Below are 15,226 nucleotides of genomic sequence, written 5' to 3'. Positions count from 1 at the left end.
GAGCCGTGGCTGCACTTCACTGGAGCGGCAGTGAGGAGATACTGCACGTCCAAGTTCAGAGAAACCCCAGTAAGATGGTAGGCACTGAAGCGGCTGTGAGGAGACACTCCATGCCCAAAGGCAAAGGAGAAGCCCCAGCAAGATGGTAGGAGGGCCAAATTGGCATTTAGAATCAAACCCCATCACTTCCAGAGACGCTCAGAGGGCTCAAACAAACCTTGTGCACACCAGGACCCCGGACTCCACAGAGACTGAGAGAGAACTGTGTTTGAGCATCTCCTATGCAGGCATAGGTCAGCAGTGGCTTGCTACAGGGGCAGGGGATCTGGGTGCAGCAGACTTGGGTATGGCCTAAACCCTCTTGAAGGAGGTCGCCATTAATCCCACTATAGAGCTGCCAGAACTTACACAGGACTGGGAAATAGAGTCTTGGAGGGCACAAACAGAATCGTGTGTGAACCAGGACACAGGAGAAAGGAGTAGTGACCCCACAAGACACTGACCCAGACTTGCCTGTGAGTGTCTAGGAGTCTCCAGCGGCGGCATGGGTTGGTGGTGGCCTGCTGCAGGGTTGGGGCACAGAGTGCAGCAGTGCATGCATGGGACCTTTTGAAGGGGGTCACCATTATCTTCATTTCCTCCACCATAGTTTGGCCCAGGTAAATAGCAGGGAGGAAACACAGCTCCACCCATCAACAGAAAATAGACCCAGTTTTCCCCTTTCCTTCCTTTCAGTCTCTCCCATCAGGAAGCTTCCTTAAGCCTCTAATCCTTCACCGTCAGAGGGCAGACAGACTGAAAACCACAATCACAGAAAACTAACCAATCTAATCACATGGACCACAGCTTAGTCTAACTCAGTGAAGCTATAAGCCATGCCATGTAGGGCCACCCAGGATGGACAGGTCATTGTGGGGAGGTCTGACAAAATGTGGTCCACTGGAGAAGGGAATGGCAAACCACTGCAGTCTTCTTGCCTTGAGAACCCAATGAACAGTATGAAAAGGCAAAAAGATCGGACACTGAAAGATGAGCTCCCCAGGCCGGTAGGTGCCCAATATGCTACTGGAGATCAGTGGAGAAATAACTCCAGAAAGAATGAAGTTCAGTTCAGTTCAGTCACTCAGTCGTGTCCGACTCTTTGCGACCCCATGAATCGCAGCACGCCAGGCCTCCCTGTCCATCACAAACTCCCAGAATTCACTCAGACTCACGTCCATTGAGTCGGTGATGCTATCCAGCCATCTCATCCTCTGTCGTCCCCTTCTCCTCCTGCCCCCAATCCCTCCCAGCATCAGGGTCTTTTCCAATGAGTCAACTCTTCTCATGAGGTGGCCAAAGTACTGGAGTTTCAGCTTCAGTATCATTCCCTCCAAAGAAATCCCAGGGCTGATCTCCTTCAGAATGGACTGGTTGGATCTCCTTGCAGTCCAAGGGACTCTCGAGTCTTCTTCAACACCACAGTTCAAAAGCATCAATTCTTTGGTGCTCAGCCTTCTTCACAGTCCAGCTCTCACATCCATACATGACCACATGAAAAACCATAGCCTTGATTAGATGGACCTTTGTTGGCAAAGTAATGTCTCTGCTTTTAAATATGCTATCTAGGTTGGTCATAACTTTCTTTCCAAGGAGTAAGCGTCTTTTAATTTCATGGCTGCAGTCACCATCTGCAGTGATTTTGGAGCCCCCAAAAATAAAGTCTGACACTGTTTCCACTGTTTCCTCATCTCTTTCCCATGAAGTGATGGGACCAGATGTCATGATCTTCGTTTTCTGAATGTTGAGTTTTAAGCCAACTTTTTTACTCTCCACTTGCACTTTCATCAAGAGGCTTTTGAGTTCCTCTTCACTTTCTGCCACGAGGGTGGTGTCATCTGCATATCTGAGGTTATTGATATTTCTCTCGGCAATCTTGATTCCAGCTTTTGTTTCTTCCAATCTAGCGTTTCTCATGATGTACTCTGCATATAAGTTAAAGAAGCAGGGTGACAATATGCAGCCTTGACGAACTCCTTTTCCTATTTGGAACCAGTCTGTTGTTCCATGTCCAGTTCTAACTGTTGCTTCCTGACCTGCATACAGATTTCTCAGGGGACAGGTCAGGTGGTTTGGTATTCCATCTTTTTCAGAATTTTGCACAGTTTATTGTGATCCACACGGTCAAAGGCTTTGGCATAGTCAATAAAGCAGAAATAGATGTTTTTCTGGAACTCTCTTGTTTTTTCCATGATCCAGCGGATGTTGGCAATTTGATCTCTGGTTCCTCTGCCTTTTCTAAAACCAGCTTGAACATCAGGAAGTTCACGGTTCACGTATTGCTGAAGCCTGGCTTGGAGAATTTTGATGGAGCCAAAGCAAAAACAATACCCAGTTGTCGATGTGACTGGTGATAGAAGCAAGGTCCGATGCTGCAAAGAGCAATATTGCATAGGTACCTGGAATGTTAGGTCCATTAATCAAGGCAAATTGGAAGTGGTCAAACAGGAGATGGCATGAGTGAACGTCGACATTTTAGGAGTCAGCGAACTAACATAGACTGGAATGCATGAATTTAATTCAGATCACCATTATATCTACTACTGTGGGCAAAAATCCCTTAGAAGAAATGGAGTAGCTGTCATAGTCAACAAGAGTCTGAAATGCAGTACTTGGATGCAATCTCAAAAACGACAAAATGGTCTCTGTTCGTTTCCAAGGCAAACCATTCAATATCATGGTAATCCAAGTCTATACCCTGAGCAGTAATGCTGAAGAAACTGAAGTTGAGCGGTTCTATAAAGACCTACAAGACCTTGTAGAACCAACACCCAAAAAGATGTCCTTTTCATTATAAGGGACTGGAATGCAAAAGTAGGAAGCCAAGAAACACCTGGAGTGACAGGGAAATTTGGCTTTGGTGTACAGAATGAAGCAGGGCAAAGGCTAATAGAGTTTTGCCAAGAGAATGCACTGGTCATAGCAAACACCCTCTTCCAACAACACAAGAGAAGACTCTACACATGGACATCACCAGAAGGCCAACACCGAAATCAGATTGATTATATGCTTTGTAGCCAAACGTGGAGAAGCTCTATACAGTCAGCAAAAACAAGACTGGGAGCTGACTGTGGCTCAGATCATGAACTCCCTATTGCCTTTTCTAGACTTTAATACAAATGGAATGATTAAGTATGCATTCCATCCCACCCCTCCAGGTCATCACAGAGCACTAGGTAGAGCTCCTTGTGTTATATAGCAGCTTCCCACTAGCTGTTTCACACATGGTAATGTATCTATTCAGTGCTACTCTCTCAATTTGTCCCACCCTCTCCTTTGTTCTTGCCTGGAGAATCCGAGGGATGGGGGATCCTGGTGGGCTGCCATCTATGGAGTCACACAGAGTCAGACATGACTGAAGCGACTTAGCAGCGGCAGCAGCAGCTCCTTCCCTCACTATGTCTACAAGTCCATTCTCTATGTCTGCATCTCTAGTCTTGCCTGCAGATATGTTCATCAGTATCATCTTTATTGATTCCATATATATGCTTTAATATACAATATTTGTTTTTCTCTTTCTGACTTAACTTCATGCTGTACAACAAGCTCTAGGTTTGTCTACCTCAGTTCAACTGACTCAAATTTGTTCTTTTTTTACGACTGAGTAATATTCCATTGTATATATGGAATATATATATATATATAGTAACAACTTTTTATGCTTTTTTTTGTTGATGGACATCTAGGTTGCTTCTGTGTTCTAGCTATTGTAAATAGTGCTGCAGTGAACATTGAGTTACATGTGTCTTTTTGAATTGTGGTTTTTCTCTGGATGTATGCCCAGGAGTAGGATTGCTGGCTCATATGCTAGCTGTATTTTTAGTTTTTTAAGGAACCTTGATACCATTCTCCCTAGTGGTTGTATCGGTTTACATTCCCACCAACACTGTTGGAGGGTTCTGTTTGCTCAACATACTTTCCAGCATTTATTGTTTATAGACTTTTAGATGATGGCCAATCTGACTGGTGTGAAGTGATACCTCTAATTGTAGTTTTGATTTGCATTTCTCTAATAATGAGCAATGTTGAGCATTTTTTCATGTGTTTGTTGACCATCTGTATGTCTTCTTTGGAAAAAATACGTGTTTGGGTCTTCCACTCATTTTTTCATTGGGTTCTTTGTTTTACTGATATTGAGCTGCATGAACTGCTTGTATATTTTGGAGATTAATCCTTTGTCAGTTGCTTCATTTGCAATTCTTTGTTTCTTTGGAAGTTCAGTTCAGTCGCTCAGTTGCGTCTGACTCTTTGTGACCCCATGAACTGCAGCACGCCAGGCCTCCCTGTCCATCACCAACTCCCGAAGTACACCCAAACCCATGTCCATTGAGTTGGTGATACCATCCAACCATCTCATCCTCTGTTGTCCCCTTCTCCTCCTGCCCTCAATCTTTCCCAGCATCAGGGTCTTTTCTAATGAGTCAGGTCTTTGCATCAGATGGCCAAAGTGTTGGAGTTTCAGCTTCAACATCAGTCCTTCCAATGAACACCCACGACTGATCTCCTTTAGGATGGACTGATTGGATCTCCTTGTAGTCCAAGGGACTCTCAAGAGTCTTCTCCAACAGAATTTTAAAATCACAGTTACTACGATTTATCATTGTTTACTTTCTGTTGGTACTTTATGTTGACCTATTTCTGGAAATTTTGCCTACCTTGAAGATTTTCTCTTATATTTTCTTATAAAAGTTTTTACAGTTTTAGATTTCCTTTTTAGGTAAGTAATATGTTTCAAAGTACTTTTTATTATGTTGTTCAGTTGTTCAGTTGTGTTTGACTCTGCAATCTCCTCTCATTTGTATAAAATCAGTTGACCTTCCAAGAATGTGTCTGTTTCCGGACTCTCTAGTCTGTTTCATTGCTATGTCTATGAATATCACATTGTCTTATTAATATGCACTCATAGTAAGTTTCAAAAACTGGTAGTAGTAGTCCTGCAGCTTTTTTTTTTTTTTTTCAGAATTGTCCTTTGAATTTCCATATACATTTTAAAATCAGTTTATCAGTTTTTCTGAAAAGTCTGATAGGATTTTGATTGGAATTACATTGAATCTATAGATCAATTAGAAAAGATTTTCCATCTTAAAAATAAGTCTTTTGATCCATATTTTTAGAAATCCTTAAATTCTATTATTGATTCCAGGTAGTTTTCAATTTACAGGTCTTACACCTATTTTATTACATTTAATGTATTTAATTATTTTCTGAAAAATGGAATTTAGAAAACTTTTTTTTCTAATTGTTGAAAATAGCAGAAATACAACTGATTTTTACCTTTTTACCACATATCTTGCCATCTTTCTAAACTTACTCATTAGTTCTAATAATATTTTGGAGCTTCCTTATAATTTTCTTCATGCTTAATCATGTTGTCTGAGAGTGATGACTGCTTCATTTTTTCCTTTCCAATCGGTGTGCATTTAAAGATGCAGTTTCATTATATTGCAGTTTGAAGAGTTGCTGACAAAAATTCATTGGTCACTGTTATCTCTGTATGAATTGTATCTTTTTGTCCTAGCTGATTTAATTATTTCTCCTTATAACTAGTTTCTAGTGATATGATTTGACACCCCACTCCAGTACTCTTGCTTGGAAAATCCCATGGACAGAGGAGCCTGATAGGCTGCAGTCCATGGGGTCACTAGGAGTCGGACACGACTGAGCGACTTCACTTTCGCTTTTCACTTTCATGCATTGGAGAAGGAAATGGCAACCCACTCTAGTGTTCTTGCCTAGAGAATCCCAGGGACGGGGAGCCTGGTGGGCTGCCGTCTATGGGGTCGCACAGAGTCGGACAGGACTGAAGCGACTTAGCAGCAGCAGCAGCAGTGATATGATTATAATGTATCTTATTTGGATTTCCTTCATGTTTTTCCTTTTTCCAGTTTTTTGAGTGTTTGAAATCTTTAGGTTTATAGTTCTCATTAAATTTGAAACATTTTGACCATATGTAGTTTTTTGTTCAACAAGTCACTGTGTTTCTGTTCAATTTTTTATCTTTTTCTTATGGTTTTGTTTTAATTGCTTTTGTTGCTGTGACTTCAGATTCACTGAAATTTTCTACTGCAGTGTCTAATCCATTTTTATACTCATCCAGTTAAAATGTCATTTCAGATTGTGTTTTTCATCTCTTAAAACTTCCACTTTATTTTTATAGCTTTTGTTTTTCTCATCATTTTATGCTTTCTTTAATCCCTGAGCATGCAGAGCATATTAAAGTTCTGTAATTTCTCCATCTATTTTTATTGACTGAAGTTTCTCCTCACTTATGGGTAACATATGCCTGCTTCTTGGCATATTTTTAGACACTGGACATTATTAATGTTACATTATTAAGTGTCCTGATCTTCTTAATCTTTCTTTGAAGAGGCAAGCAATTAAATGATTTATAAATTAAATTGATCATTTCAGTATCTCAGTCCTGTGCTATCCTCTAATGAGAACAAAGTTTTTTCTTTTTTTTTTTCTTTCATGTTTTTTTTTTCTTTCTTTCTTTCACATATTTCGTTCAGTTTTATAGCTGCTGGAGGGTAAGCCAGGGGACTGTTTATCCATCAAAGCCAGATGCATGTATCCTGCTGGTTAAGTTTTACTAGAAAAAAACATTTGATATAATTTGATCTTTTGTTTTTTTCCTTTAAAATTGACTCCATGTTGGTTATTCATAATTTTTCCATAAGAATCATTATAAATTAGACATTAAGTTTCTTCTTTAGGAGGGGGGTATAGTTTTCACCTTTTCAATATATGATCACATTTTGATTGTTGTTGTTGTTAGTCACTAAGTCATGTCTGACTCTTTTGTGACTGCATAGACTGTAGCCCGCCAGGCTCCTCTGTCCATGGGATTTTCCAGGCAAGAATACTGGACTGTGTTGCCATTTCCTCAAAGGAAAGGAGATCAACGATCTCCTCCAGAGGATCTTCCTGACCCAGGAATTGAACTCGTGTCTCTTGTGTCTCCTGCACTGACAGCCAGATTCTTTATCTTTGAGTTGCCAGGGAAGCCCTTTGCATCTCTAAATCATATAAAGTGGAATTTTATTGTTTTAGATTCCTCAATTACTTACGTCACTTTGGTTACTTCTTTAGCTAGCCATTTTAGTCGTTTAGAAATAATCTATCACTTTACTTTTCAGAAGGTGATAGTGTTTTCCTTTTCCCCCAAGGTTTTTTTTTTTTTTTTTTTTTTTCTGAGTAGGTTAAGTGGTGACTTCTCTTAACTGCTTTCAAGTACAGTTTGCTTGAATATCCTTGCTGCAGAGCTTCTTAAGCCACAGTAAAACCTCCTTTGTCTGGGAGAAATTCTGGAATGTTTATGAGTGCTGCCAAGAAATTATTTTCAGTAGAGAAGAAAAGGTTATCTTGCATAAAGGTCTTTGCTTTTAGGTTTTTATTTTCAGCATTTCTGGAAGCAGAAAATTTTAATTCTAGATTTTCAGGAAGTTCTTGTTGGTACCCTACTGTTTATAGAGTAAATATTATTTTATGATGTATTGCATTTTCTCCTTTGTCATATCTTTCAGGAAAGCATCTGGCTCTCATTGATGAGTGACTTAGACCAGAAGTAAGGTCCATGTTTTCTGTGCCAGGAGTGCCTAGTGGGTCTCAGAAGATCAGGAAGAACAGGCATATGTGTTGAAATATCTTATCTATAAAAAGATGAATGCTGCATAACAAAAACCCTATTGTTGACTGAGATGTCCTAGTTGTTATGACAGACCAGTAAGAATTTGAGGTTAAGATAACTTTGACTTTCACTGAATAGTTTACCTTCACTTAAGATTCAGTGGTATTGAAGATAAAGATAACACTTACTATACTTGATCAATTTTTTGAAAATATTTAAGATTATATCAAATTTTAATTGGTTTAGAAATGTCCAACTTTATAGATTTTCTCAAACTCCATTATATGTTTCTTAGATCCCTGGGGCCAGAATTGCGATACATTAGTCTAGATTTGTATTCGCCATGATTGTGCATGAAAGTAGATTGCTTTTTGTTAGTTTTACAGTATCTGAGCTGATAGTTTCTAAACATTTGTAAATTGTTTTCTCTGTAAGACTTTTCCTTCAGGGAAATAAATGAAATGATTTACTGTATGTTTTCGGAAGGAACATAGCTAAGAAGTTAGATCCTGAATCATTTTAAGTGTATGCGACGCCATGGATGTAGCCCACCAAGCTCCTCTGTCCATGGGATTCTCCAGGCAAGAATACTAGAGTGGGTTACCATTCCTTCTTCAGGGGATCTTCCCAACCCAGGAATTGAACCTGGTACTCCTGCATTGCAGGCAGATTCTTTATCATCTGAGCCACCAGGGCAGCCCCATAATTTAGCCATTTTCCCCCAAATTTGCCACCTTAGCCACTATCATTGTCATCTGTGGCTACTCAAAGTGTGTCTGTACCCACACGAACTACTTAGTGGCTATTTCACTATCTGAAAGAGCTAAATACCATGTGGAAATATGGAAATTACTAGTGACTTCTCTTTCTCCTTCTTTCTTGCTTGTTATCTTTTAAAATTTTACCTAACATTTTTAGAAGAAATTCACTATAATTTTCTGTGCAAAGAATTGCCTATTTTATACCATTCTTGTTTTCCTTCTCATTATTTCCCTAGGGCATATACTTTTGTTTTCCAGTACTACAGAGACAGAAATATTCCATATAGTTTTTGTTAGGATTGCATATAAATAAGAAAAATCACTTCTAGTGGCTTTATATTTTCCTACTACATTTTCATTTCCTTGAACCCCAGGATATTTGTCACACAGTTTAATTGAAATAATTTCTGCAGAATTCCAGTTGCTTTTCCCCTAAGAGATTTTGCTTTCTTTAAATCTTAAAAAGCCTTATGACTTCATTTCTATCCTGTTGTGTTCCTTGGCATGGAAATGACTTGTCCTGCATTTTTCAACTTCACATCCTGAGTCATTTTTATAGATGACAGATCACACAGGCTATCTACTAATCAACATCAGTCCTACAGTTTTATACTTACGTCAAAATTGGACATGCCCATGATCTTGGTATTTGTCTATATCTGATTTTATTAGTTAGGTCTATTGTCATTTTTCTACTCAACCACTGGTAAACTTAGAATCTTCTACTTTGCATCTTTAATGTAAGGGTCATAAATTTGAGGAAGTTATATTTGCATAAGATGAAAAATTGGGTCAGTCTAGATACCTCTAACTTTTAAAACTGTAACATACGGTAAGAAATACATTTTATATTACAACTCAGTACATAAGCACAAGCACACACACACAACTGAAGCATGGTTTCATTAAACTATACTTGCCCTTATTCTATGTGACATACTCAGAGGTTCTCTCTTCTATCATTTTGTGAAAATATGTTGGTCTTATGTAAGCTGACTTCATGACTTACACAGTGGTTGCTGCCAGCAACTTAAAAAACATTTGCCTAGACAACACTTAAAGTTATTTATAATTCTGAGATGCTGTCAGTCTGTGGTGAAATATTTTTTTCCTTTTATTTGAGCTATTTTTGTTGTTGTAGAATCCACATAACATAAAATTTACTGCTTCAATTGTTAAAACACAGTTCATGGCATTTGATACATTTACAATGTGAATATCTGTGTTCAACTTTTTTCAAGCAACTTCTTCCTAAAAACAGCTTCTCATTTTCTTCCATGATTTCCTCTTTCAGCCTTCTCAAACCTTTCCATTTAAATTTAACTGCCCTTATCAGGGCTTGAAATGATTCCAAATAAGCTTGTAAGTGCATCTTGGAAAGAGAACAAAGTAATGCATAGGCTTCTGGTTAAGTTTGTGGCTAAACAAACAAGTAAGGGATAGAAATGTAAGGCTGGACATTGTGTGTCCACAGAGATTTCTGAGGACAATGTGATACTGTTCTCATATAGCTTAAGAAGCGTAAAGAAATGTGTCCGAAGAAAGGAATGCTTCCTTAATTATAATTCATTCCCCATTGATGAAAAGAATCAAGACACTTTCTAGCATTTATGATGGTTCTTTTTATAGAGAAAAGTCAATCCACTTTTCTAGTTTTCACCAACCATGTGTGATATTTGAGCCAAATCTTCCTAGGAACTGAAGATGCTCATTTAGGACTTGGTGGTAGTCTGAGCCTCATCCTGGTTTATGTGATGGCCTTTGCTGATGGATCAGGCCATCTAATGAGGGGATGGAAATGTACTATTTTACATACTCCTTGGCGGTACACCAAACTGTGTTTTTACTTCTGTTGCTGTGTAAAAATATTGTATTAAATGTTAGACATGGTATATAAGTGCTTGATGGCTTTGAATTTCTTTTCATTTTGGCAAATAAACATAGGCAAAAAAACCTTACTCTTTTCCTTCCACTTGTAAGCTACTCACTCCATTGTGTACTATAAGTTCAGTATTTGGTTTCCAACTTTATTGAAGTGTAACACTTCATTTTAACTTGAAATTGATGTTGTGCTGTGTCTCGGAAGAAAGAAAACAGCTTGAACGAAGGAGCAGTGATTTTCATTCTCTTAATTCTGAGTAATAGTAGCTCTTTTTGCTTTTGTCCTGCACTATTGGTTAACTCATGAAGCCAAGTCTAAACAACTATCACTGAACCATTCCATTTCTATAATGTAATGTGACTATGTGTGCTTGAAAACAAAAATGAAGAATTCTTTCCATTGGAAGGATGTCGCCATTACATTTCAGTTTCTTCTGGATGCAAAGTGGTCCTTAGTTTGTCTCTTCTAGATAGATTCAAAGTTCCTGGCTTATGAAACTGACATAATGCCATAAATTTAACTTGCCTTGCAGAAAATTACTTCTGCAGAGGAAGAACTCATTTTTGCTGCCTGCAGAAATCATTAGATGAATAATTCCTGTTTTGAAGGTTATGTTTGTTACAGGCTCTTCTGGGAGGTCTTGACCATATTTCATAAAACAAAAACAGAACCTTGAGAGTACTTGCTAGTTGATGACGTTCCCTGCTTTAGTCTTCTTCAGCTATCCAGTAATTCTGTACTGAGCATATCCCCCAGTGGTTTTCATGAAACTCCTTTTCAGTTGACTCCGCCAGTGTCTTTGGCTATCTTGAAGATTTTGCCAGACTGACTTCATTAAATTTTTTTTCCTGATTATTAAAGCAATGCATATTTATTATGAGTATTTTTTAATAGAGAAAAGTAGAAAAAAATCTGGGGGAAAATGTAACTCATAATTCCTGCTGCCCAGAAAGAATAGTACTAAACTTTTGACCTAGTTCCTTCAGTTTGACTTTCTGTTGGATTGGTCCACAGATCTACCACTGTTGGGAATTTTGGACGTGGTATAGAATCTTTAGGAGTGTTGAGGAAATATCTTCCCTTATCAGGAGTCAATTAGTTTAGGCCTTAAAATACTACTTATCAAGTACATGTTATATATAGTGTTGGATTGATTCTGCTCTTCATTAGCTAGAGAAAATGAGAGAAATAATGCGCAGAGCTGGGATAAGAGAGTGCTCAAAGGACCATTTTATTCTTGGCCACCATATAGTTTACATTACTGAGAGTGCAGTAGAACTGTCTGAAGATGACTCTCCATCTTAATGTTACTGTTTTGCATAACTGTGAATGGCAAGTAAGAAGCAGGGAGGGACATGGTCTCCTGGGTTGGCCGCTCTCATCTATTCCCATTGCTCTATCTCCAGTGTGTATGTTGATTTAACTCAGCAGTTAATAGATCCAGTCTTTCCCCCTGAGTTCTCAAGTGGTATATTTAGTAATACCAACACAAAATATATTCTCTCTCCATTTTTGCCTCCTTTGAAGAAAAAAAGGAACAGAAACCAAATATCTATCCATCTTGTTTTCTGTCAGTGAATTATATCGCTACTTATCTTGTCATCCAAGCCAGAAATCTAGAAATTATCCTACAATCTTTCTTCTCCTTAGTATCCCCAGGTACAAGTCATCTCCAAGTTTGATACAGTGTTTGCTCCTGGTTGTGTCTTGATTACTTCAGCTCCTTTACCATCACTGGCCCTTTGCCTATAACCTATTCATTGCTGGATGCCTGGTAGCCAGCTCATTACCCCGCCACATTAGTCATTCACAGTGTTCTTAGACATGATTATTCTCTTCAGTGCCATGGCTTAGAATGTGAGCACTTAGAGGTGTCTCCTCCATTTTGATTTTACTTGAATGATGCGGGGAATCATGATACTTCCTTGAATCTGATAGTGCCTTTCTGGGATGGCTTTATCACAGGGCTGGTTGGAAATTGGAAGAAAGCTGTTCAACTGGTTGAAGTAAGAGAATAAAGGGATGGAAAGTTGTGTCGTTTCAGGCAGAAGTCATTCAATGATGCTTTGGAAATTTTCCACTCTATCTCTTGAAAAAATATTTATTCTCTTCTGCCTCTAATAGGGCAAACCAGATTACTTTATATGAAACTGCAGTACCTACCTTGGATCATATTTCTCTGCCTCCATGTACGAGGTGAAATTTTTAATACTAAAGGAAGATTGGTGCTTACAGAAATCCTTATTTCAAAAGGAAGTGACTCTCTATTCCTCTCTGCTTAGTGATACTTGCCTCTTAGATTTGTAAAATCTTCATTGGATACTTGTCTGTACTTGTATTATGCTCTGAAGGCTAAGCAACCAGTAAAGGAGAGTGTTGTCTTTGGAAATATATCTAGGTTTCACGTTAATAGTTGTAAATGAGAGGGAAGGAAGCTAATCCTTACTATATGCCTACTTTATATTAGCCATTTGCATATTTACCATAGCATTTAATCCTCTCATGATCCTACTGAAATTAGTACTGTGGTATACATTTTACAGATAGGGAAATCTCAGAGACATTAAATAGTTTCCACAGCTGACATTCAAATATAGATCAAGGGCTTTTCTCACTGTACTGTGATAAAATAATGGTGATGAAATCAGTAACTATAATAACCATGGCAAGTAATACTGTGGGATATGTTATATAGAAGTCAAGAAGTCACTGGGCTGAATATTTTCCATGTATTAGCGTATTTAATATTAACAGTACCTAGCTCAGAGGTTGTGAAATGATCTAGGTACTCTTAATATTATTAACTCCATTTTACAAATGCAGAGATTGAAACTAAGAGTACTTACACAAGGTAGGTCACTCAGTCATCAGCAGTGAATCTGGGGTCCAGGTCCAGATAGTTAGATCTTGGGCCCCAATTTAAGACTTTTTTTTTTGGATGTGGACTATTTTTGAAGTCTTTATTGAATATGTTACAATATTGCATCTGTTTTATGTTTTGTTTTTTTGGCCACAAGGTACTTGGGATCTTAGATCCTCGACCAGGGATCGAACCCATACCCAACCAGGGATCGAATCCATACCCGCTACACAGGAGGGTAGAATCTTCACCACTGGACCACTAAGGAAGTCTCCCTGAGGCCCCGTTCTTAAACACAATGATATGCTACTTCCTAGTAACACATCAAAATTCATGACTGAATAAATGGAATAAATAGTCCTTAGCGTATGGTTGTCAAGTAATGCCTGTTTTAATGACTGAACAGTTAAGTTAAATGACTGACTAATTGAAGCAAGTACTAAAAGAACAAGTAAATGAGATCCACAATTAATTATTTAATTACTCAGTAAAGAATAGAAAGAAAATTCTGAGAGTCATCTGGAGACTTTTCCAAAAATAAATGTAATGTCAGGTTACTACGTAATACATTGGATTAACTGAGTAACTTCTGCAGATCGTTTGAATCAATGAAAAAATTCAAGTAATGAAAACATTTCAATGAACTAGCAACAAGTAAAGGCTTCCCTGGTGGCTCAGATGGTAAAGAATCCACTTGCAGTACAGGAGACCTGGGTTTGATCCCTGGGTTGGGAAGATCTCCTGAAGGAGGGCTTGGCAACCCACTCCAGTATTCCTGCCTAGAGAGTCCACATGGACTGAAGAGCCTGGCGGGCTACAGTCCATGGGGTCACAAAGCATTGGACATGACTGAGCACAGCACACACAGCAACAAGTAACGCTTTATAGTCTGAAGGGAAGGGAAGCCTACAGTTTAAGGGTAAGAGTACCCTTTGTGGGTCAGCCCTTGGCAAGAGTTTTGATAGTATTTGTGCAAAGATGAAGACTGCTCCAATGCAGATGCTGTGATTCAAGTGAGAGTCCAGAGTTTTGAGTAATTTCTGGTGAATTTTTCCATCCCCTCCCTCCTTCCCCTAAAAACTCACAGCATTATGACTGTTATCTGCCAGAGGACCAGATCATCCCTCATGTGGCTCTGTACATCCCTGTCTTTTTAACCCTACCTTCTACTGTTCTCGATCTTTTGAAACCTTTTCATTATACACATATCTTCATTTTCTTCTGCGAATATTCCCTTTATCTCCTGCTATTACCAAACTCGAATGTCTCCTTGTAGACATTGCTTCTTCTGTAGCCCTCTTTCATCATGATGGGTTTTCTTCTTTTTTTGGGCCTAGAGATGGAAGAGGGGCTTCCCTGGTGGCTCAGAGGTTAAAGCGTCTGCCTGCAATGCAGGAGACCCAGGTTCAATCCCTGGGTTGGGAAGATCCCCTGGAGAAGGAAATGGCAACCCACTCTAGTATTCTTGGCCTGGAGAATCCCATGGACAGAGAAGCCTGGTGGGCTACAGTCCATGGGGTTGCAAAGAGTCGGACATGACTGAGCAACTTCACTTACCTAGAGATGGAAGAAGTACCATCCTTCTTATTGCTGCTTCCAGTCAATCCACCCAACCTCCTATTTAAACAAACAAATACATCTTTGTATCTCATGTTGTCAGATTTTACCTGCCCTATACTTGTTTGCAGCCATTTACCCTCCTGAATCCCTTCCTCTTACTCCTGAAAGATTTTACCAACACTCTCTTATTAACATTATTCTTGTTGAGAAAGTAATCTTTAAACCAGAGAACATCCCCTAACATCTGGAAGCTAGTTTGTTACTTTTTTATTGAATTATAATTAACATGCAATATTCTATTAGTTTCAGATGTACAACATAGTGTTTCAGTATTTTTATGCATTATGCAGTGATCACCACAATAAGTCTAGTTACCATCTGCTATGTTCCTTTTTTATTGGATAATAAACAATCTCAGAAAATATCAACCTCAGACTCTCAGACTATGATAAAGGAGAGAAAATAAGGCTACTTTATAACTTTATTTAAAACAC

At 38.7% G+C, this 15,226-nt stretch overlaps 1 non-coding gene across 1 annotated transcript; it reads left to right on the top strand.

The window, feature by feature from the left end:
• The first annotated feature begins 14,525 nt into the window (after positions 1-14,525).
• Positions 14,526-14,597, top strand: TRNAC-GCA (transfer RNA cysteine (anticodon GCA)). The gene has a single exon. It is a non-coding gene; the product is annotated as a tRNA-Cys (tRNA).
• Positions 14,598-15,226: the final 629 nt, after the last annotated feature.

This window comes from Bos taurus, chromosome 6 (assembly GCF_002263795.3).
Source record: "Bos taurus isolate L1 Dominette 01449 registration number 42190680 breed Hereford chromosome 6, ARS-UCD2.0, whole genome shotgun sequence".
Lineage (NCBI taxonomy): Eukaryota > Metazoa > Chordata > Mammalia > Artiodactyla > Bovidae > Bos > Bos taurus.
The sequence above is the reverse complement of the archived record's forward strand: the minus strand, read 5'-3'. Positions and strand labels throughout refer to the sequence as shown.